The following is a 21,458-nucleotide window of genomic DNA, read 5'->3' as shown; positions in this document are numbered from 1 at the left end:
AGGCAAGCATGCATCACACTACGGTTAGCCAAGTTTTTCACTCAATTTAAACTTGGTAACAATCCCCCTAATCATCGCTTTCAAACATACACAGTCTTTTCTTATGTGTCTCTTCTTTCCACTTGGGTATCACAAAGTTTTAGATATTTATATCCTCTTGCAACTTTGGGTACTTTGGAGTGAATCATCTATTTTCCACACAACACTTGCCAAGAAAAGGGAAATGCTTATGAAGACAAGCATGCAAATCAACAGTTTGCATCCTTCTTGGTCCCCCCGCAGGACAGATGACCCTCAGTGAACATGCCTGTTGCATCCACAGGAGAGAGACAGCTTCACTGACAGGAGAAGGGTGACCCCCTCTCTGCTTGATTGCCGCTGTCAAAATGAGGGACAGTGCCATCCTGGAGGCTGTCAGACAGGATGGCTGAGACAGCGGGAGGCTGTGAAATCCTACTTTTGGAGTGGAGTCAGGGCCTGTCTAAAACTGGTACAAGAATTAGGGAAACACTGTCATTGTCTCTCCCTTGGTTTACAGGAGTTTAGCCGAGCTCTACGTATTGTTCATTCAGGGCAATACACTTTATCCCCACTGTGCAGCTTGCTTGTATGCCTGGTGATATAAAGGTAGGCTTTGTGTGACAAGACTCAAGACTCCCAACCGCACTCTTACAGGAATCCAGAGCACAAATAAGCTTCCACTTGGGGACACTCATGAATAAGCATTTGTAATGGGCAATTAGTACTTAATTTCAAATGTCTGACCTGTCACAGATTTGGGGCTAGGTCTGCAGCTAGCAAAAATCAGCTTCATTCAATTTCCATGTCGATAACAGGCTTTCCTTCCCAGCAACCTGAGCATCTGATACGCTGTGAATAGTGTGGCTACAGCAGGCCTGATCCTGCTGACAATAAGCCATTCTCTACTCCCACATCCATTAAAGTCAGCTAGCTTGCCACTGCAAGCATCAAGAACTCATCACATCAGTCCTACTGAAACTCATGCTAAAGGTCAAGTCAGCCTACCCCAGATTTAAAATTGAGTGTGTGTTGTTGAATTGGGGCCCTCAAAACAGGGGTTCAGCCTTCACCCCTTCTCCTACACCCATAACGCCATTCCAGAAGCAGAGGTACTGCAGTCTTCACCTGGATGTCCAAAGGCCAGACACTGAGCCATGGTTACCAAACACCCAGTGCCGGCCACAATAACTCATTGTCTAAACAAATATTAGCCAAGCTAGAAACACCGGTGGAAATCACGCAGGGCGAGGGAAGAGTGGCGTTATAAAATACCCTGTTTGATATATCCTGCTTATGTATTTACTTATACCACCACTAAGGTGAGGAAGCCCTGGAATGGACCAGGCCTCACTGTGCCAGATGCTCTGCAAACACCATGGTGAATTGCTCATTCAGAGGACTTACCATTGAAGTATGGTTCACCCTAACTAAACAAATGCAGTAAGGATGTTTTCCCTGTCACTGCTGTTCCCTCAGCACCCTTCTTGAGTCCATCTGCTACCCAACACCGACTGCATCCTACTGCAAGGAGCACAGCTTTTCTCCCACTGTTGCCAAGAGCTAGGCCACTATGCAGAGGGACAAGGGCTCTACATCACACTGCTTTTCTTCTCATGAAAAATCCAGGGTCTGCTTGTTTGCCAGCTACTGAACACAGGGACATCTGACGAGGCTCTTGGCTGCTGCAGAATCACAGCTTGCCTGTCTCCCAGAAGCAGGACTCCCACCTGCTGCGGTAGCAGCCCTCTCTGCAGAACGATGCCAAAGAAGCTGGTGCTAACTGTGTATGTAGTGTGTTGGCTTCTTAGCAATGTTTTATACCTAAACTTCTGGCCTGCCGACCCCTGGAAGAAAAGCCTCTGTGATTATTAAATGACAGCCCAAACTTTCCCATAAAAATTACAGTAATCCTTATTTCAATCAAACTGAACTTCCCTCTTTGATTTAAGAACCACAGGTGCCAAGCACCATTCAATATGGGTCAACAAGCTCTCGATCCTCTAAATCCCTGTATTACAGACCTGCAGGAGCACCTCTCTCTCTCCCAAGCGTAGGCTGGCCTGGACTTCACCTCTTTTAGTCAAAAGGAGTTTTACGGCATTGATTTTTCCCTAACACTGTTCCTGCTGGAATCGAGGAAAACCTCGGCAAGCACCTAGCAGGACCCGAGTCAGGCCTCCACTGCTGAGAAAATACACTGGGCTGCTGAGATTCACCCCATTGCTTACTGGGCAAAAGAGGGCAAAACATGACTGAGGTTTGGGATGAAAAACGCACGTGCTTCAGCAGATGCTGCCGGTGTTACTTAATGGGCAGGAGGCACTGAATGGATAGGAAATTTAAGGTGGATATAAGCAAAACAACAAGCAGAGGTCAGTCTTTAAAAGGCATTATAGCAGGCAATGAGAAAAAGGGACCTCTGGGCCTTGTGGGCAGAAGCTGAGGAGAAAACTGGAGTGAAGGCAAATAGGTAAATGAAGTCTGTGGGTCATATTCCTCCCAAATTTACAAATAAATGTGCTGGTTGATAAAGTTCCATTTGAATATAATTCTGCTCTTAGCCGTTCTAACAAGTTTGTGGGTCATTCCAACCAGGTGATAAAATTTCTCAGCTTCTGTCCCAGTATCTCATTGCAAGGTGCCTGCCAGCAGAACCACCTCCAAGAACACTACACTACTTACTAAAACATGCAACAGCCACGCGGCACCCGCCAACAAGAAACCTCCTGCTGCTCAGATGCCCAGCAATTTCCTCGAGAGAAAGTGCTGTAAAGGGACCCTTCAAACCCCGCAGCCCGCGGCCAGCTGCAGCATGGGCAGACGGGCCAGTTCAGCGGTGTGGTCCTAGAGGTGTGCACGCAGTCAGGGCAAAACGATGGGGTTTAAATCACACCTGGAGAAGCCCGCCGACTCATGAGCTTTCACATGTGGACAGGGGGAAGCACAGCACGGCGAGGTCTGATCCTACACCCCTTCCCTCCCTGAGGGCTCCCTCCCAGCATCCAAATGTTCCAAAAACATCAAACATGAAGATCCCACCTGGAAAGGGAGGGGGGCGACCGCCTCCAACCGCCCTCCCCCGGGAGGCTCCGCCGGTACCAGCCGGGCTCCGGGGCCGCCACCCTTTGTTAGCCCGCCCCGCCCTGCCCGTCCCCGGCGCCTCTGCCCTTGCAGCGGGAGATCCCCAGGCTCCCCCCCGCACCCCGGCTGCCGTGCAGCCCCCTCTCCGGCCGCTCCCCGCGCACCCCTGCCGCCGTCCCCGCCCCCCCCCGCCTTGCAGCCTGCTGCCCGCGCACACCCGGCCGCCGTGCCCCGCCCGTACCCCGCTCCCCGTGCACCCCGGCCGCCAGCCCGCTGCCCCGGGTTCTTCCCCGGCTTCGCCCCCGGCAGCGGCCGCACTCACCGTGCCCCGGGGCGCCGGCAGCTCCCGGCCAGTGGCGGTGCCGCGCTCACGGCCGCGCCGGGCGAGGGCGCCGGAGCCCGGCGGCAGCGCCTCCGGCCGCCCCCGGCAGGTGCCGCGGCGGGCAGCCCGCCCCCAGCACCGCCCCGCCGGCCCCGGGGAGGCCGGCCGGCCCCGGGACTGCCGCGGGAAAAGCGGCCTCGCAACGGGGGGGCCGCAGGCAGGCTGCAGCCTGAAGCCTCCTCTGTGAGCTCTTAGTGCGGGCCCGCGTCCCCTCAGCGGCCAGCGCGGGGTGCGGGGCCGAGGCAGCGAGGCCGAGGGGCGCCCCGCGGCTCTGCCCGCCGCATCTTGCCGCTGCACCCAACCGCCACCAGCTTTTTATGGCCGCGATGGCTGGGCACAAAATCAGCAGCCGCACGCTGCAAAACTTGGCTGGGTCCCCAGCTCTCCCTCCCCGCACGGCTCCTCGGGGGCTCTGCCACCAGCATGAGCTCCCGCCCGGTGGTGGTTCGCAGACCCCGGAGACCTGGGCTCCCCCCAGAGCACCGCCATCCTCTCCCTGACCTGTCCCGGTGAAAGTCCAGTCCCACCGTCCCATAAATCAGATGCCGTTGGGCTGCACTGGGGGTGATTCGGCTGGCATGCTGATCCTGCGCTGTGGCAACCCTGCAGTCCTCGAGAGCGAGTGTCACCAGGCACAGCAAGCCACGTTAACAGCATCTGCTGTCACCTACTAGGTTTGTTTCGTACAGGACATTTAATCAGCAAATGAGCTACATTAAATTAGTTTAAAAGCTACACGAAGCTGAACTGTTCTGTCTCATGAATGAAGATGATAAGTGGAGACAAGATAAATAAACACTTGTCATTTCTCATATTTGCCGTGAATAACTGAAAAAAAGCTCTTCAGGCCATGGAATGATTTATGTTATGCACAGGGGAAGGAGTTAAAGCTTAAAGCGGGAAATTGTATTTCTAATGCCCTGTTCTTGGCTGGTATAAAATGAGCACAGTGCTGTTACTGAGCTGAGCTGGTTTATGTCTAGGAATTAAAGTGGCCAGACTTTGTGTTGTGGAAGTCTTCCTGGCTGAAGACTGCAGGATTTCACCTTCCCATTCCCAGTGATGACAGATTTTGCAGGTGAAATGAAATCAGTTTCTGCTTTTCCTCCCTGCCACTTGCCATGCACCTTCCTGCCCTTTTGATGCCTAACACCTTCCTCCCGCTTTCTGCCCTGTATCCTCCTTTAGGATTCCTGGGTTTTTGTCCAGTAGCTGCTTCCTCTCGAGAGGTCGCTCCATGTTCACCCTCGTTCTTTGGATTTGCACACGGATGCGAATACGGCACCAGCTCCTGACACTACAGCCTTGAACACCCCTTAACTCCAACTCCTCTCCAGGCTGCTGGGAGCACCAGAGAGCCGTGCAGAAGGAAGACAAGACCGGGGGGGAACATGATGCATATTCACTGAAGGAAAGAAAATACCTTTTGACCCCAAAGAGGTGACTGAAGGAGATGCTGGAAAAGCTGCTCTTCACAACATCAGTATCTGACCCATAATGAATCTTTTATCCATGAATGTCCAAAGGCCATCCAAAAGTATCCCTATTTTATAGAGGGAGAAATTAATATTTTATAGAGGGAGGAAAAGGGATGTGCCCTTAGTTCGAGTGGGAAAGGATCCCACTCCCCAATGTGCTCCTCACAAGAAAGAGGCACCGGCTTTCCTGAAGCCATTTATTCACCCACCGTTAAGCTATCATAAAAGGTTACATGGAGAGTTTTATTTTAGTTCATAAGTAACTTATTCTGTCTTAGCTTAAAATGGTTCCTGTCGGTCTTATTTGAACTAAAATATTCTACTCCCCCAAAATAATAAAACTGGTTTAAGGGCCTTTTGCACGGGTACATCTATATCAGGTTAAATTATGCTCATCCAGTGCTACTTTTCATGCAGACATCTGTTCTTTCATAACCACCAGCCTAAAATGCTTAACAACAAGATGCATAAATCATAGAGCCTGTGATAAACCAGAATGTGAGATGTGGAAGAAACACCTGAGGTGATGTTATAAAGGCAGTAAGCATTAGCTATGAGTCTTAATTATGAAACCCATCATGAAGCGGCACCTCTCACAGCAGAGTAAGTACCATTTCCCTTTTTTTTTTCACTTGTGCTTTCTAGTGAAAAATATCTGTCTCTATAAAATCTGGCATGTTACCACACACCTGGATGTAGCCCCAGTTTGTGATGACTTTGAGCATGCTACACAGTTAGCATGGCCATCACAGTCAGATTTCCATCGGAGGACAATAACATACTCCTCCCGTGCATGTGCCTAAGGGGATGTGCCATCAAAATGGATTCATCATTTCAACATCTCTAAATTGCCATCTTATGACATGAAAGGTCAGGTTTTGGAAACAGGATTAAAGAAACAGCCTGGTAATAATGGTGAGGCAAGATTACTCAGGTGACGCCTGCCCTGTGGTATCCTTTCCGGGCAAGGGTCCCTTTCTGATCTGAACCAAACACACCCACCACCCAACTAAAAAGCCAATTGCTTTATCCACAAGTCAGCATGACTATCTGCTGCCAGCAGAGCTCCTGCCTGCAAACGTCATTCAGTTAAAGGCATGACTATCACCTCTCCCAAGAGTGATTTCTCCCTCTGACTGGAAAGCTACGTGGAACACTGTATATTCCCACAGCATATGCAGTGTATGTCACCTGTTCAGGATCATTCCATTAGGAGCCAGATGGACCCGCAATAATTTGCTTCATGAAATGATTCCAGATGGTTTTATTGAGATTTTAAACTCTTTTAAGTGTACTTTGCATCTTGGCCAGCAACTCTGAGAGATACCAAGTGGTAAACAGTTTCCCAGAAGTTACCAGGCAATAAAACAAAGTCCTTTTTTGGATGTAATCATAAAAGCTCATGAACATTTGTCCTTCTGTGATAAAAACAACAACAAAAAAATTACCACCTGTAGCATAAACCTGAGGCTCCCCATAACCTTTGAGTATTTATTTAAGCATTATGTACTTATGATAGCACAGGTACTCACCCTGAGGCAGATGACAGGCAGCTAGCCCAAGTGGGAATTAACTATGAGGGATCATAACAAGCACATACTGCTGACAAAAGGAAAGCTTCAACCCAACTTTCAGCCATACCGCCCCGGAGCGATGACCACAGCTTGTCTTCTAGACTAAATAGGCATGGGTCAGCCAAACATCCACGCTGGGGAGCTGAGGTGCTGCTGGTAGCTCTGGCTGCTGGACAGCCACATCTAGGAGGTGCTCAGTGTCCACAGCTTGCCTTGTGTCTCCTGCATCAGCGACACTATTTCAGTTTTGGGTTGGACGGCAATATCTTTCTAAAATGCACAGACCATTCTCCTGCAGGATACAACCAGGCTGTAGGGGAATGTGCTGACCCCCTGTACCATCACTGGACCAGTGCCCTGCTGAGTGGTGGTGGTGTGTCCTAGTTAGGATCCCTCACTGGCCTTACACAGCTAAACCCATGCTGCTCACATTTAAAGCCATGTTCACATCTTCCAGCTTGGAAAACTGCACTTTGGCCTTTGTGCAATTCTCTCCTGATCCTGCTTCAACAGAAAAGTGATTTTTCACCGCATGGTCAGAGCAGCCCTGGATGGCGTGCTGTCCTGTACGTGCTTAAGCAGCCGCTGTGTCACAGGGCAGTCTGTGTGCAGGCCAGCATGCGGAGTGGGGCCACCTCTCACTCCCACTGAACTACCTCCATAACTTCTTCCAGCAGGGACCAGGCTAAATGCTGAGCCCTACAGTGCTTATTGTGGAAAGAAAAGCCCTTCCATATAAACAAATGAAAGAATATATATAACAAAGCATGATTTCTCCACTGGGTGACTCTTGTGACACCAGTATCAAATTATATATCCTGCAAGGAGTAAGAATCAGGAGGAGGACTCAGAGGGGTTTTTTTAACATTTTTTGCAGGATTTTGGTTTCTTGCTTGCTGTTTGCTTCTGATGACAGTTTAATCCTATTTAAGCACAAGAGTAGATATCATACAGTCTCCCTCAACAAACTACAACCATCGGTATAGTGGGTTTTCCTCCATCCTGCTGGTGTTCTCACTGCCTTTGAAAATGTATGCCCTTTGACTTAAAAGAAAAACTGAAGAAACTAGAGCTGGACTCTAGTTGGCTTTCCAATGTGTTTCTCCCAACTGTAGCAAGTTGCATTAGAAGCTGAGCGAACTATGGCAGAGAGAGATATGTGTACATGTTCAGTGAGTGCCCTTCTCACTGCCCCTTCCCACCTGGCAATGGCAGGACTCAGATTGAAAGCAGGCAGGCAATTTCATTTTAGCTCCCACGTCACAGCGAACAGCTAGTGTATACACTGCTGTCATCAGCCCTGGAGCCTGCCAGCTGGATCTGGAGCAGGGGGAGATAGCCTAAGAAAGGCTTGTGTACACACCACCTTGACAAGCATTTGCTGTGTTTGCCTTTGGGAGTAGATGAAGACGCCCTAGGGCTATGTTTGCACCATTCTTGCAAATAACTGTTGGGAACCAGTTGCAGGAGCCAACACAACTAGAGCTCTGGACGGTAAGGGGAGAGCTGACCCATGGTGGTGAGGATTTGAGGGTCAGGTTACAGCTGCCCACTTTGCATGCCATACATTTGTTCACTGTCAGTGGCCACTTTGAAATAAAATCTAGCATTCTGGTCAGCGGACCACACAACACAAGCTGCACACCTTGTCAAATGGAGGTTAGGGGCATTTCTAAGGGTCATGGAGGCTTTCAAGCTATTACCTGCTTCAGTTCATGTCACTGATGGACTTGGTAATAGAGATGGAAGAATAAACACAGCATGTTTCCTCGAGCTGAGGCTAGTGCATATTAGCAGGATCAATGCATGTAAGTGGGTAAGTGGGTACAACTGCCCTAGACCTGCAAAGCACTCAAGCACATTTTTCATTCTGATGCCATGAATAACTCCACATACCTCCTGTTCCCCATGTATTTCACCAGAGATGACAGGAATACCTGTGCTGTGGGGAAACGAAGGGCTCAGACATTCATCTGGGAGATTTTCTCTTTCTCTTTTTTCTAGTAGCCACAAAAACCCCTTCCAAATGAACAGCAAGAAATCCAAAGGGAAGTAAGTATTAAGAGACTTGTCAGAGGACCAACAGCAAATTAAAGAAAGATACAGGCTAACTGGCCAAACAAGAAAGCCCAGGTATCACAGAGAATGTGAGTGCCAAGTGCATTTTGAGGAGGCTGTATTCACCCTGATGCACCTGGGCCCTGCATTGCAGCAAAGCTCAACAGTGCTGGAGCCAGCTCCTGTTCTCCACCTCCCTGGCCCCAGGCTCCCTGGCGCCTGGAGGCCAGGTACTGCCATGCTCCATGAACAGCACGCTCCCACGGCACTGGATTGCTGAGAAAACTTCCTTCTTCCTGTTTAAATAAAGCTGCGCCACATGCCCATGTGGCCCCAGCGATGGCACTGGAGGAGCAGCATGGCACTGGAAGAGCAGTGAGCCCCAGTTCCCTGCATTCCCTTCATCCTGCGTTCCCCTGCCTCCCCGTCCTCTTGTTTCTTGCAACACGAGCTGCTGGACACAGAAATGGGCTATAGCTGGCTCACAGAAATAGAAAAAAGATCTTATTTGAAGGATGAAGGGACAACGTCAAATGCCCCAAAAGGAAACTGTCTTGTGCCTGTAATTGATGTCACTGGCTTGCTGGCCAATGCAGATGCCAGGCCACGGTAAATTTGGACCAGTTTGTGCATTTGCTCAGGCAGCTGGTGTGAAATGCGAGACCTGTGTCACGTTTGCTGGTGAAGGAAGGGAAGGCGTGGGATGGACAGGGGAAATTAGTTTTTGAAATAAGACATGGGCTGCACTGAAGAAGGATGATTTCCTTTGAGGAGTTTTTTGCAACACTGACCTGCCCACAGACCATGAAGAGCGAGAGCAAGGAGGGGCTGGAGCCAGAGCTATCAATCAGAGGAGAGCAAAACTCCAGGGGAGGTTCAGGTTTTGCAAAACGTGCCCAGTTGCCTTTTAGATTTGCAAACCTGAACCACAAATTGTTCAGAGCCAGAGACTGTTTGAATCCAAGCCCATAAACCTGGGGGAAGTTTAGAGAAAATCCCGTCTTGGCTCATCTCCAATTCAAATTAACTCCTGGAAGGTGAGGAGGTGTTCAGATAAATATCAGAAACCGCTCTCTAATGGGTCAAGGCCATTTTTTCCAGTGAACAAAAGTGATTTCTTTTGGAGCTCTTATACTGCATATCTCAGACTGAACTTAAGATAGCTGTGAAAAGAATGAAGAAGCAAGGAAGTCCAAACCCTGCAGCAATGAACAAAATCTATTATTACATTTTCTCATGGAGGCTTCTCCCAAATAAAACCTGTGAAAAATTGGTTTAAGATTGAAATGAATCTGAATGCAAGAAACTTGTAAGGAAGTTCACTGTTAGGTCAAGGGGAATTCGGAAAGAAATTACATATTCACATGTGCCAACTCAGGAAAGTTAATTCTTAATGTTTTTATCCAACTATCTTGTCCTCTGAACTGAAAAGCTGTCCCTAAGCTCTTCCCCAGTTTTTGGCATGGCAGTCACCGTGAGCACCACTCTGAGTGGAGATATCCCTAAGACATAAATGATGCTAATGATGATAGCATAAAGAGGAAATAGAAGAAGGGTTCTCAAGCATATCAAGGAGAGGAAAAGGGGAGAAAATAGATGTGCATCTACTTTTCCTCTAGCATCCTGGAGAGGTCAAAGGAAGGCAAGCAGAATGGCAGTTTTCTTTTGCTGTGAAAAACCTCCTCTTTCCTTCTGAGCTACTGACAAACAGATTTAGGCAAAAGAAGAGGAAAAAAGGACATTTGTACAGTGAAGAAAAAAAGGAGGAGGCTTTGAAGACCTAATTAACAGACTCTGTCCCAAGTCACTTCAGTTCAGCTGCATCACAAAAGTCTGACAGAGATCCATGGGACCACAGCAACCTGCGTAAGAGAGTAAGACACTGTAAACAAAACCAGTCACTCAAAAAACCCACCCCCCTTCAAATTCAGGGGGCTGGGAAGGGGAGGAGGCCGCAGCTGAAGGCCTGTTTTCCTGCTCACTAATAAATTTAGTTTACAGAACCTTTTGTGGGTCCCTTTTAAGGTTGTTTGTTGATTAAAGCAGCAAACAACAAACTTAGCCTTAATTTATGCTTCTTTTAACATTTCAAGCTTGGGGGGGATGCTTTTTATAGGAGTTAATGAGGCAGAATAGGTTCTTTATGGGGAAGATATTTTCTCACCAAATTAAAACCTGTATTGAAAATAAAATAATGAGATGAAGGTGGCTTTTCTTTCAGGAGTAAATAAATCTCGGAGTAGGAAACTTCTCACGCACTTGGAACTGTCCTTATCGGAGAGATCTGAGAACAGCAGGTTCACAAGATGTTCTCTCTTTTTTTTTTTTTTTTTTTTTTTTTAAATTTTGCCTTCCTCCTTTCACCAAGACAGTAATAAAGCATTATTTGCTGAAAACATGCAAACAGCTCCAGTGTGTGATAGCACGGAAACACTGGGAGCTCAGCAAAAGAGAAAACATCTAGTTCCCCTTTGCTACAGCCAAATCATGAAAGCCCACAGCAGGGACTCGTCCGTACCATAACCATCGGGGTATCCCAGGCAGGGCAGAGAAATGGGCAACATCATGCCACCTTGGACACCCATGCAAGTCTTAAAGTAGCTCCTAGCAGAATCCCATGTAAGAGAGAATTTTCTGAATTAAAGCTTCCTTGCTTCCTCAAATCTACTGCATTTTGCCACTCTGGTGTAGCAGCACAAGCAAAATAAAGTACCTGAGTGGGCAATACTGGAAGCTACTGTGTGACACCAGCAATCCGCACAGGATGTTATTAATTAGGGACAAACAGACAGAACAAGGTCCCTATGTGATAGGAGAACATCAACCCTTGTTCCTCTTAGCCACAGGAAAGAAAGCCTTCCTTTCATTGCAGGCTACAAGCACACTCGGGAATGATAACCCTGTTTGTCTTCACCGGAAAGACTGAATAAATGCAGTCCTCACAGGTATAGAAACTGGCTGGTGCAGTCTTTGCTGTGTATGGTGCTATACATGCAATTGCACTTTTGGGGTATTCTGTTTTTCAATGAAATGTCAATATTTTCTCTAGAAAGAAGACTGCCTTTTGGTTTATTCATTACCAAAAGGCATTTGGAATTTTTTTTTTGCTAAATCATACCTACTTTATGGGTAAGAACAGGGCTAAGCCTGCTCTGGAGTGCAAATGTGATATTTTCCCTTCCATCTTCTGAAATCTGCAGACTAGACACTTGTAAGCAGTTTGTAGTTTCCCCTAGGACACCAGGAGCTTTGCAGCAGTGGCAGGAATGCTGTCCTTATCCTCCCACTGCTGGCAGGCTGACCCAGGACAGGTAAGTCCAGTGCACCTGCAGCCTGTGGAAAGCTGTAGCAATGCCAGTTGCCTTATGCAATCGAGCAACAACCCACCTCAAATTTCAAAGCAGTTGTAAGACCCAGCACCGTCACAGAAGGGTATGAATGGGGCTGTTTTCATATCTCTTATGCAAATGTCTGTTAGCACAACAATGTTATCCGTTGTTATCCGCAAACAGCAGGATTTTATCAGGCGCTTGCTCTTCCTCCTTGATCATGGAAAATGTATACAAAGTATAGTCAAAGAAACTTGAGCCAACAGACAGCCACTCCCTGTGAAACCACATACTGCAGGAATGAGAAAAAGAACTCAACAGGCATCAAGTCAACACCCAGGGAAATTCCAGTGTTTAGTAATGGTCGGGAAGATCAGCCCTTGCAAACCCAAATGCTGTATGTAGCTGACCTGCAAAGCAGCTGTGTGTGTGAGAGAGAGAAATCAGCCAGAGAATGAGTAAGAGAGCTGAAAAAAGAAATTATGTGCTCTTCTTTCGGTCCATGAAAGCATAGCAACAGTGCACTGGCATTAGCTACAGTCATTCATCCATGGAGAGGCATGGAAGCACTTCAGAGGGAGTTGGGAAAGCAAGGAAAGCATCTGCAAATTTCGGCAGAGAAGTCCCCAAAGTCAGGCAGGGAGAAGATAAGGTGTCTAAAGAGAACAGACTGTCTGGATTGAGCTGTATAAGATAGCAGTTTTCTAAAATACCCAGCAGAAAGATTTGCAAGCTGTGAGACCATACAAGTGGCAATGCAAGAGACGTGCAGGTAAAGGAAAGATACTCTAAGGGCTAAAATCACATAAACTGGAAAAAATCATTTCCAGCATGTTGTAGTTTGGAGGGACAGGAGGCAAAGCTTCTTCACGAGTTTCCCTCCTGCTCACTGTGCACACATTCACAAAGTCCAGTCTGAAATTCTCTAATACACTGAGCATGACCTAGAAATGATTCCTGGGGTCTCCTGCTGGAAATAATCATCTAAATAAAGGGAAGATCCCTCTTCCAGGTGCTGTGGACATGATGTCTGATCCAAAGCTGCTGAAATGAACGTAAGACCTTATGCTGAGCACCTCTAGCTCCCCTCAGTTATGATTACTCCAAAGAAGGATGCACAGCACTTACAATTTCCTTTCTAATTAAGAGCTATGAACTAGACTCCAAATCAGACGGCACGAATCAACATAACTTCATTTTTCCTCTATCTCTGATGATGCTGGAAGGGAAAAACCCTGTGCTGACCTTGCTGGGTAAAAGTTCCAGTTGTCCCAGTCACAAGGGAGAGGCTGAATCTCATTGCAGATACAAACTGCAATAGCTGCACTGTGCTATGGGGCAACGAAAATGGGCCCACAGGCTTAGGAGTTTGATCCTCCTTCTCAAAGAGACTCCCTTTCAGAAGCAGGTTGTTTGACCTTGAAATGGGATTGTAACTATAGCTGGTCAAAAATTTACTACAGACACTGGTTCTGTTCAATGAAAAGTCTGCAGGAAACATCTACTGATTCACTTACAAGGCTAAAAATAAATTGAACTGTTTTCAGGTTTTTGGAATGAAATTAGAATCCTCCAGCTCTCCCTCTCAGATGCATATTTTTTTTAGTTTTGATTTTTGCCACTGAATCCTCTATCTATTTCTGACTTTGAGTCTTTCATCCACTGGGCTTTTTTTAACAACCCTCTGGCTGTCAGTTCTTCCACCACATGTCCCCGTCTCTCCCAATTCTCTCTTCTGTGGCCCTTCTAAATCTTCTTGTCTTCAAGAAAGGATGCAAAAATTTAACATATTATCACCAGCAAATAAGCTGAAGCAAAATTGTTTTAACTTTTTCCTACCTGTGTTGGTTCTGCAGTGCTGAAAATTATTCAAAGAATTCAGCATTTTATAATCTCTCACGTGCAAGGCACACGCAGAAAGGTCACTGCACCAGCTCTGAGCTGCCACAGTTCTGCTTTCAGGATAACTGCAGCTTTGCCTCTATGTGTCCTGGTATCTCGCATGAAAAGGGGATCCTAGCTTTAAGCTACATCTTAAAAAGTACATTTTAAGCATCCTAGCAGGAATGAACAGTCAGTATCTGAAATGAGGATGCAAACAGGTTGCTAGAGAAGGAGAGAGGCTGTTGTTTTGGAGAGCAAGCAGCTGCTATTTAAATGAGAAACTGTAGTGCTGGAGGCCTCCAGTACAGCCCTCCACCTTGAGTAAATACATGTTGTATGTACAGTATTTTGATTAGCTTAATAGGCCAATGGATGTCACTGTTGCTCTACATAAACCAAAATGGGAAAGCAAAGAAGATAATTAAAACAAAATAAGCTTATAGGAGAGAGTTCGCAAGGGCTTACATTTAACACTTTCTAACTTGGTGTGTGCCGGTTAGGTTGGACAGCTTCTTCAGGGGCTTCGTAACTGCGTGTCTAACGTATCATACTGTTAACTACAGAGATAAGGCCAGGCTAATAGCTATGTGTAAAAAAGGAAGGCTATTACCACACCTACCATTACAAAGATGCAGAATGGAAATCAGACATCCGTGTACAGACAGGGCTTGCATAGCGGGTAGGCTATCAACTTCTGCTCTACTCCACACTCCATAACTTCTGCAACTCCCACTTCTGTGGAAGGAAACACTGAGAAATTGCCCCAAAGTCTGAAAATCAGGGTAGTTTTTTATTTGGATTTTGCATTTCGAAAGCCCTTATAGTGTTTATGTGGTTGGAAGAGCAAACTGCACAGCAGCTCTGGGATTAAACAACAGATACAAGGTCACACTTCCCAAAACGTCCAGCAATTCTGGTGTTCATAATTTCAATAGGTTCTGTGTAATTTGGGCTGAGTCTGAAAACTGGGACTTGGTCATTCAAATCTGAAGCCGCTGTTCAGACACTTTGAAAAATTTCACTCACAACTGAATGATTCTTGCCTCTGAGGCTTTCTAAAGCCAGATTTTTCCAAGCAGTTATAAGCCTCACAGTTCCTCCCATTTTGCCACTTCATTGCAACCTCTCCAAAACCTCAGTGGCAAGAAGCATTCATTGATTAGTCTGCTAGGAAGGATTCATGCTTGTGCCGCATGATGCTCACTGCTAGGAGAAACTAGGTCACCAAAAGGCTATTTTAGTGATTGCCAGAGATGCAGCTGCCGTATTTCTAGGTCAGTGGTCACTTCTACTTTAATGGCTTTATAAAGGTTTAAGAAACAAATGGAGTTTTAGCTTGTATTCCTATGTGCAAGTCAGTAGCCTAACATTTAATGAGAGGCAGCTTTCAGTTGATTCTTGCTGTTTCAGTGAGGGGTAATTTACACTGAATTACTGACAAACCTCAGGGAAACCAGTAGAGGAAGGCAGAGCCACCAGAGCACAGAAGATATGTCCCATCCTTATGCATTTGCCCTTATAACGTCTTCAAGGTGAGGAAAGATACAGGTCTGCAAAGAGCCCCATTAAACGCAGTACCCAGCCTCCAACTGTTTTAAGTTGCAGGCTGCTTGTTTGGGGCAGTCACAGAGTGAGCTGCCCACATGCAAAGCTGCCTCTTACAAACCCTCTGTGAATCCTGCCTGTGTCCTGCCGACGAAAACTTCTGAAACCTCAATCTATCCAATATAGCCATCTTCTCAACTGCAACACAACTTCTGTGGGCTCAGTGTCATATTTATTACACAGACTGTGTCACGTTCCACATGTAACATGCTCTCTCGCTTTGCTCTGCCTAAGAGTTGCTGCCATCTCTCTTCTACCCTCCACCAAACTCACAAAGAGGTGTGTAATCTAAGAGCAAGTAAGAAGCACTGACACTTATCACCTAGTAATCTGCAATTAAATACAGCTTGTACAACTCTGATGTGAGTTCATGATGATGAGGTAGCCACCCCTTCTGTAGCTTTTTGCAGGATCCCAGCACCCTGACCACCAGGCCTGCAGGGTTGCTATGATGTCACCCAAAAACAGAGACAAAAGATTTGGATGGTTTGGGAGAAAACAAAGAAAAACGCTTTGAAAGGTATCAGGAGTGTGAAGCTTCTGATCCAGATCTAATTCCGTCAAAATGTGGGAGCTGTGATATCAGTTGTCCTATGTATACACGGACCCTACCTCTGTGGCAAGGGCTCAAGTCAACTGGAATTTGTTTCCTGAAAGGAAGAATATTATTTAATCAATAGGGAAAGACAAGCGCCTGAGTCTTGCTCAAATTTAATAGGTCTGGATGCCAAAATACACTATGGATCCCTCAAAGTCTTGGTAAGAAGTAATTCCATTTCCTTCACATGCTGTTTCACAAGTAACCACTATGCAAAGCAATAAAACCAAAAAGGGAACCTCAAATGCAAATAATTTTGCAATGGGAGCGCAGCGCAGCTACAAGCCACGGAAGTGAAAACCTCTAAGCTAGCAAAGGTGGATTCAAATCTGCAAGTTATCATCACCAGGTTTGTAGGCCAAGTATGTTCTTATAAGAGGTTTGACATGCCACTGACCACCGACCACTGATGTGCACAGAACCACTGAAACACATTACTCCGGTCTGCTTTCCAGCAATGAACTGTCTGAGACATTTTCAAGATGGTGATGAAATGAATTTATTTGTTATCCTATGAGATCCCTTTGGAAAGTCTTCTTGCTCCATCTCCTAACAGGCTGAGCTCATTTAAGTCTCTCCCGAGAACAAGAATCCTGTGGGTTGTCTATTTGTAATAAACAGGAACAAGCCTGTGATAAAGTCTGTGTCATGCACTGCTAGTAGTTACTGTTTATGCCCACTCTGAGGACACACAGCTATTTCACATAACGATGACTCTGTCTGCTCTACCCTGTTATTACTCCTATATGAGACCTTTTACCAATTATTTCCTGAAATGAGAACTACACTTACCATATGTGTAAAGGCACACTTAAATTAACCTTTATTTTTTTAACTTTCAAAACCTCCAAACTAAAATTTTAAGTGCCTACATCCCCTTTTACTGTTGGATAAAATTTTGCTTCCCCTGTATGAATCAAGTCACTATCTGCAAGTCAACAGGTCATGTATAAATCTTGTGGCTACACATTATTGCTGAATTTACGGAGAACAGAATTTGTGCAGCTATTTCTCCAGACTGAGGGATGGAGAATTTGGCAAGTGCCAAATCTCACTTGCAACATGTATATATAAGGGTTTATTTCTGCTCTAATTAGGTCAGCATTACTTGGTGAAGGCTGGCTTGGAGGCTTTCTTCGCACCAATGCTGTCCCAGGTGGTACAACAAGGCATTACTGGAAACAATTTCCTTCTGTTCTTCCCAGGCATCCCTTGGAAGAGCTGGCCCCATGCTCTGAGCACCATGGAGGTGTTCAGCAGTACATGGTTGCCACTGAGCAACTATCCATCCTGGGCTGTTTCATCCACTGGTGGGAGGCATGAGCTCAAGACTGCCAAAAGAAAATAACAAGGATGTGGCCTGCAAAAAAAGGCCAAGGCTCAGTTCAGTGGAAGGAAACTGTTTTCTTTAGCATCGGTCTCTAAGGAACAGTTATAGGTCTTGCCACTTTGTGCTGATGTATTTTTTCAGATTTTTTGCACCAGCACTTTCAGAATCTCCCCTGCCATTTCCGATCTGTTATTCAGCCCTGTGGTCTAACAGCTTTAACAGAAGGAAAAGCCCTCTGCTATGGCTGCCCAGGGAGCCACTCAGCATCGCAACACCAATGCCATGATACCATGATGTCAGTCACCCTGTGCTATCATACAATTAAACTCTTGTTAGCTTCCATCACTAAAAGAAATTGTGGTTTATTTACATTGGAAGAAGCCAAGTAGAGGAATTCACACTTAACACTTAAAGTAAATAACAAAAAAGAAACACTTGAATCTCTAAGTGGTAGAGAATGGCTAATCTAGAATTGGATAAAACACCTAAAATCTTAGACATCTAAATAAAAATGCCTAGATTTAAGTATGTCTAAGCTGCAACTCATGACAGTTTCCTTGGGTTTGTCATAGATATTAAGTATTTCTGAGAAGCCAAGCCAGTTATATTTTAATACCCAAACACTTGGACCCCAAGTGAAGTAACCACTTGAACAGCGATGTCTTCAGGAATCACATAGTAATTCAAGACTATGTGACAACAGAGCTCTGAAAGAGTGACCATTTAATAGCTGAGCAGCAGCCATTGAAAACGAGCCCGTGCCCTCAATCCGCTCTCAAGAAGAGAGAGTCCACCCTACAAAACACCTCAGAGCAATTTGCACTATGTGGTGACACTGGCAGGCAGAGTGCCCTTGCAGAAAAGGAAGGTGTCCTGTAATTTTATAGGGTCAGGATTAAATTATAAAGTATGCTGTTGCTATATTGCAAGGCTGCTCCACACCTGGTATTGTTAGGTCCTAAATCCTGTTGGGCAAAAGTACTCAGTGCCACCATGGTCATTTCTGCCTCTGTGCAAAGGCAGAATCGCAGAATCACAGAATCATCTAGGTTGGAAGGGACCTTGAAGATCATCTAGTCCAACCGTTAACCTAGCACTGACAGATTCCCAACTACACCATATCCCTAAGTGCTACGTCAACTAGAATCAAATCTGGAAGATTTCAAATTCAGTGTTGCATCTGGAAAACAGCTCTCCTGCACTCTCTAGTACTTCAACCAACTACTGAATCTCATACCCCGCCCCTGAATAAACAAACCAACAGGAAAGGAGCAGATATTATGCACTTCATATGACCGCTGAGCAAACATGCAAACCAAGTGAACACAGGACTTGTCTGAATGACACAATGCCCACCTGCAATTAAGCTCCCAGTATGATATGATGCTATTCTGATCAAATTATCATCATCTATAACAACACATTCAACAACAGAAACTTACATTGTAACAATATAGAGACCGTACAGAGTCTTTGCAGGGACTGAGCATGAGAGAAATGAAGAAAGCAAACCAGCCCATTGACAGCACCATTCACAGGTTGCTGCTAGTGGGCCTGGGGTAGGCTGGAACTGCTTCACAGCCAAGTGCCATTTCCTACACACAGCTGGTCGTATCAGCATAACAGATTCAACTGTGTTGACCTATACAGGTTCATGCTTAAAAGAAGAAGAAAACAACATGAAACAGAATGAGAGGCGACAGCAAAATTCAGAGTCCCAGCTCACCGTGTCTCTGAGTGTGCAATCCTTCACAAAACAAGATAGACAAAACAAGTAGCAGTGAACTGCCTTCAACTGTCACCAAAGGGAGCAAAAGTTTTCATGACAGACAAGGAAGCCACAGCAAAAGGCCTGCCAGGGAGTGCTTTGCAAAAGATCCAGTGGGCCCAAGTGGCGTGTAGAACACCAAATCGACTAAAAATTGCACAAGCCCATCAAACCCATGAAGCTGGGGTACGCACCGTCGCGATACAGTCCAAAAGGCCAGGATCTTCTTAAGTGCATGCAGATTTGACTGCATCGTGAGCTCTGCCAGGAGGCTGTTCTCAGCAAGGAGGGTAAAGTACCTTCACCATCAGCACTGTGGGTTGTGATGGGGAAGGTGAGGCAGGCCAGGGGCAGGAAGAGAGAAGGAGCCAGCCTTGCTCACCCTTTTAACAGGCAGGCAGTAATAATGACAGAGCTCCACTCACCAGCAGTCAGACAGCCATAGCTTGTTATATGTTCACATTGCAGTAATTGCCATCGCTGCAGGCACTGAGCTGATGAGCCAAGAGTTAAGGAGAGCAGGGTGACTAAAGCGCAGAAGGAAAAGCAGAAGGGATGCAAGAGGGAGAAGCTGACCCCTTGTTTGTCTCTCCTTAGAAAAGCACTGCTATCCACTATGAAGCTAATGGCAGGTCCCCACTTTTTAGTGATCCTGAGCTGTCAAAGCTCAAACAGATCAGTGCTGCCACACAGACTTGCTCAAAGGACTGATGATTTATCTCAGCCCCATACTGACACTTTCTTCAGGGCCTGAAATGTTCTTATAAATAACTATAAAAGCTCCTATTTCAGATTCACAGTGAAGTCATGGCTCCTTGGGAAATGATAATAAAAAGAAACAGAGGCAATACCAGCAGTTCTCACATCTCTTCTCGTTTTGATCAGCTACCCTGTGTGATCTCTAATACTCACGAGGAGAGATTGGAAACAAATTTTACTGCCAGTTTCACAACCACGCCTACAGGTGCTCTCAACCCAGCCCTTACGTTGGGAACTAAAGGCTGTGGTTGGGTAATAGCCTGGTCTTTCCTGGCTCAGATAATGCCTCTTCAGCTATCGCCTTTTCTCCTCCAGCAATGAGAACCAGTTCTGGGAAAGTCCTTTGATTCCCTGTATGCAGGGCTGATGACTAGGGAAAAGCTCTTGTCACACAGATGCCTCTCCTCCTTCTCTGCTGCTGCTTCTCCCCTGCCCCGGAGCGAAGAGAAAGAGATGAAAAAGACAGGGACCAGTATGATGACATTAATAAGGGAACCCAAATTAAATGACAGAGAAACCACAAAGAAAATGAAACCCAGAGAAAGGCAGACAAGGGAATCCTTATGAGAAAAGGTCACATTACTGAATCGCACAAAGTGACCTTTCTGTGCATATTTTGTGCCATCCTATCAAATTAAATAATTGATTTTCTCATAGAGGGTACTATAAAACATTTATGAAACATTTATGAAAATGATTTAATTCCTTATTATATTCTGAAAGATAGTGGCTCAGTTATGTCCATCATGTATCCATCCACATTAAGTGAGATTTTCCTATAAGGGCATTTTTGGCCCACTCCCCACTTCAGACCCTGAAGAAAGCAAGAATTATTTGACCTGTCATATAGATAGGGAAGCTGAAGCACTGCTAAATTTGTAGATAAAAGATCTTAAAGAAGCAGGTGCCTAAATTCATGGCCTGAGATTCAAAAGCACCAAGCAGTTTGCAGACCCCGCTGACTTCAAAGAGTCCTGCTCAGCCATTCACACAGTTTTGGAAAAGAAGGAAAAAGACAAGGATCCCTTTTGATTGAAAGCTTGGCCTGTAGGTCAGGGCTGGGATGGGAAGCAGGGCTGAGCAAAATGAAGGTGCAAGCATGTTACAGGCTCAGCACGGGAGCTCACTGTAATCCACCAGTTTACTGTAATCCGCTGTGCTTGCTCTGGGGGAAGTTCGCTCTGAGGGGAACGTGCTCGATTTCCCAAATGAGCTCTGCTCTTCCCTCTGCCTGTCCTGGTACAGCATGTATTTGCTAAATTTATGGTTACTTTCCCCTTCCCATGCAAGGGGTCTACATCTTCTCACTATATCAGTAACAGGAGATCAGTCTACCTTGAGCTTCATTAACAGTGTGCTGAAATTCAGAATGTTTTCTTTAAAGAGTACACAAGCAGCAGGGCAGCGCTCTCCTTTGATCTTCAACCTGCTCACACTGCTTCCTGCTCTGTTCCTTCCCTGATCACTTCTGATATTGAACTCCTCCAGCTGTCCCAAAGAACATGCCACCATAAAACAGGAGGACCAGAAGCAAGGAAAGTACCAATAATCTCACTCCCAGAACAATATATCCACTCAACATCTCTAATTA

General features: G+C 46.0%; 1 protein-coding gene across 4 annotated transcripts in view; it reads right to left on the bottom strand.

Moving 5' to 3' along the window:
* Window positions 1–21,458, bottom strand: part of SHROOM3 (shroom family member 3) — a 108,226-nt gene that overhangs the window by 48,715 nt on the left and 38,053 nt on the right. Inside the window, exon 1 of one of the 4 annotated variants that reach the window (XM_074823421.1) lies at window positions 3,425–3,456. The exons of the other annotated variants lie outside the window; for them this stretch is intronic. The gene's annotated coding sequence lies outside the window, so the exon portion shown is untranslated. Of the gene's footprint in view, window positions 1–3,424; window positions 3,457–21,458 lie in introns of those variants that run through there. 4 annotated transcript variants of the gene reach the window in all.

Source organism: Strix aluco, chromosome 4 (genome assembly GCF_031877795.1).
Source record: "Strix aluco isolate bStrAlu1 chromosome 4, bStrAlu1.hap1, whole genome shotgun sequence".
In the NCBI taxonomy this organism is placed as follows: Eukaryota; Metazoa; Chordata; class Aves; order Strigiformes; family Strigidae; genus Strix; species Strix aluco.
The sequence above is the reverse complement of the archived record's forward strand: the minus strand, read 5'-3'. Positions and strand labels throughout refer to the sequence as shown.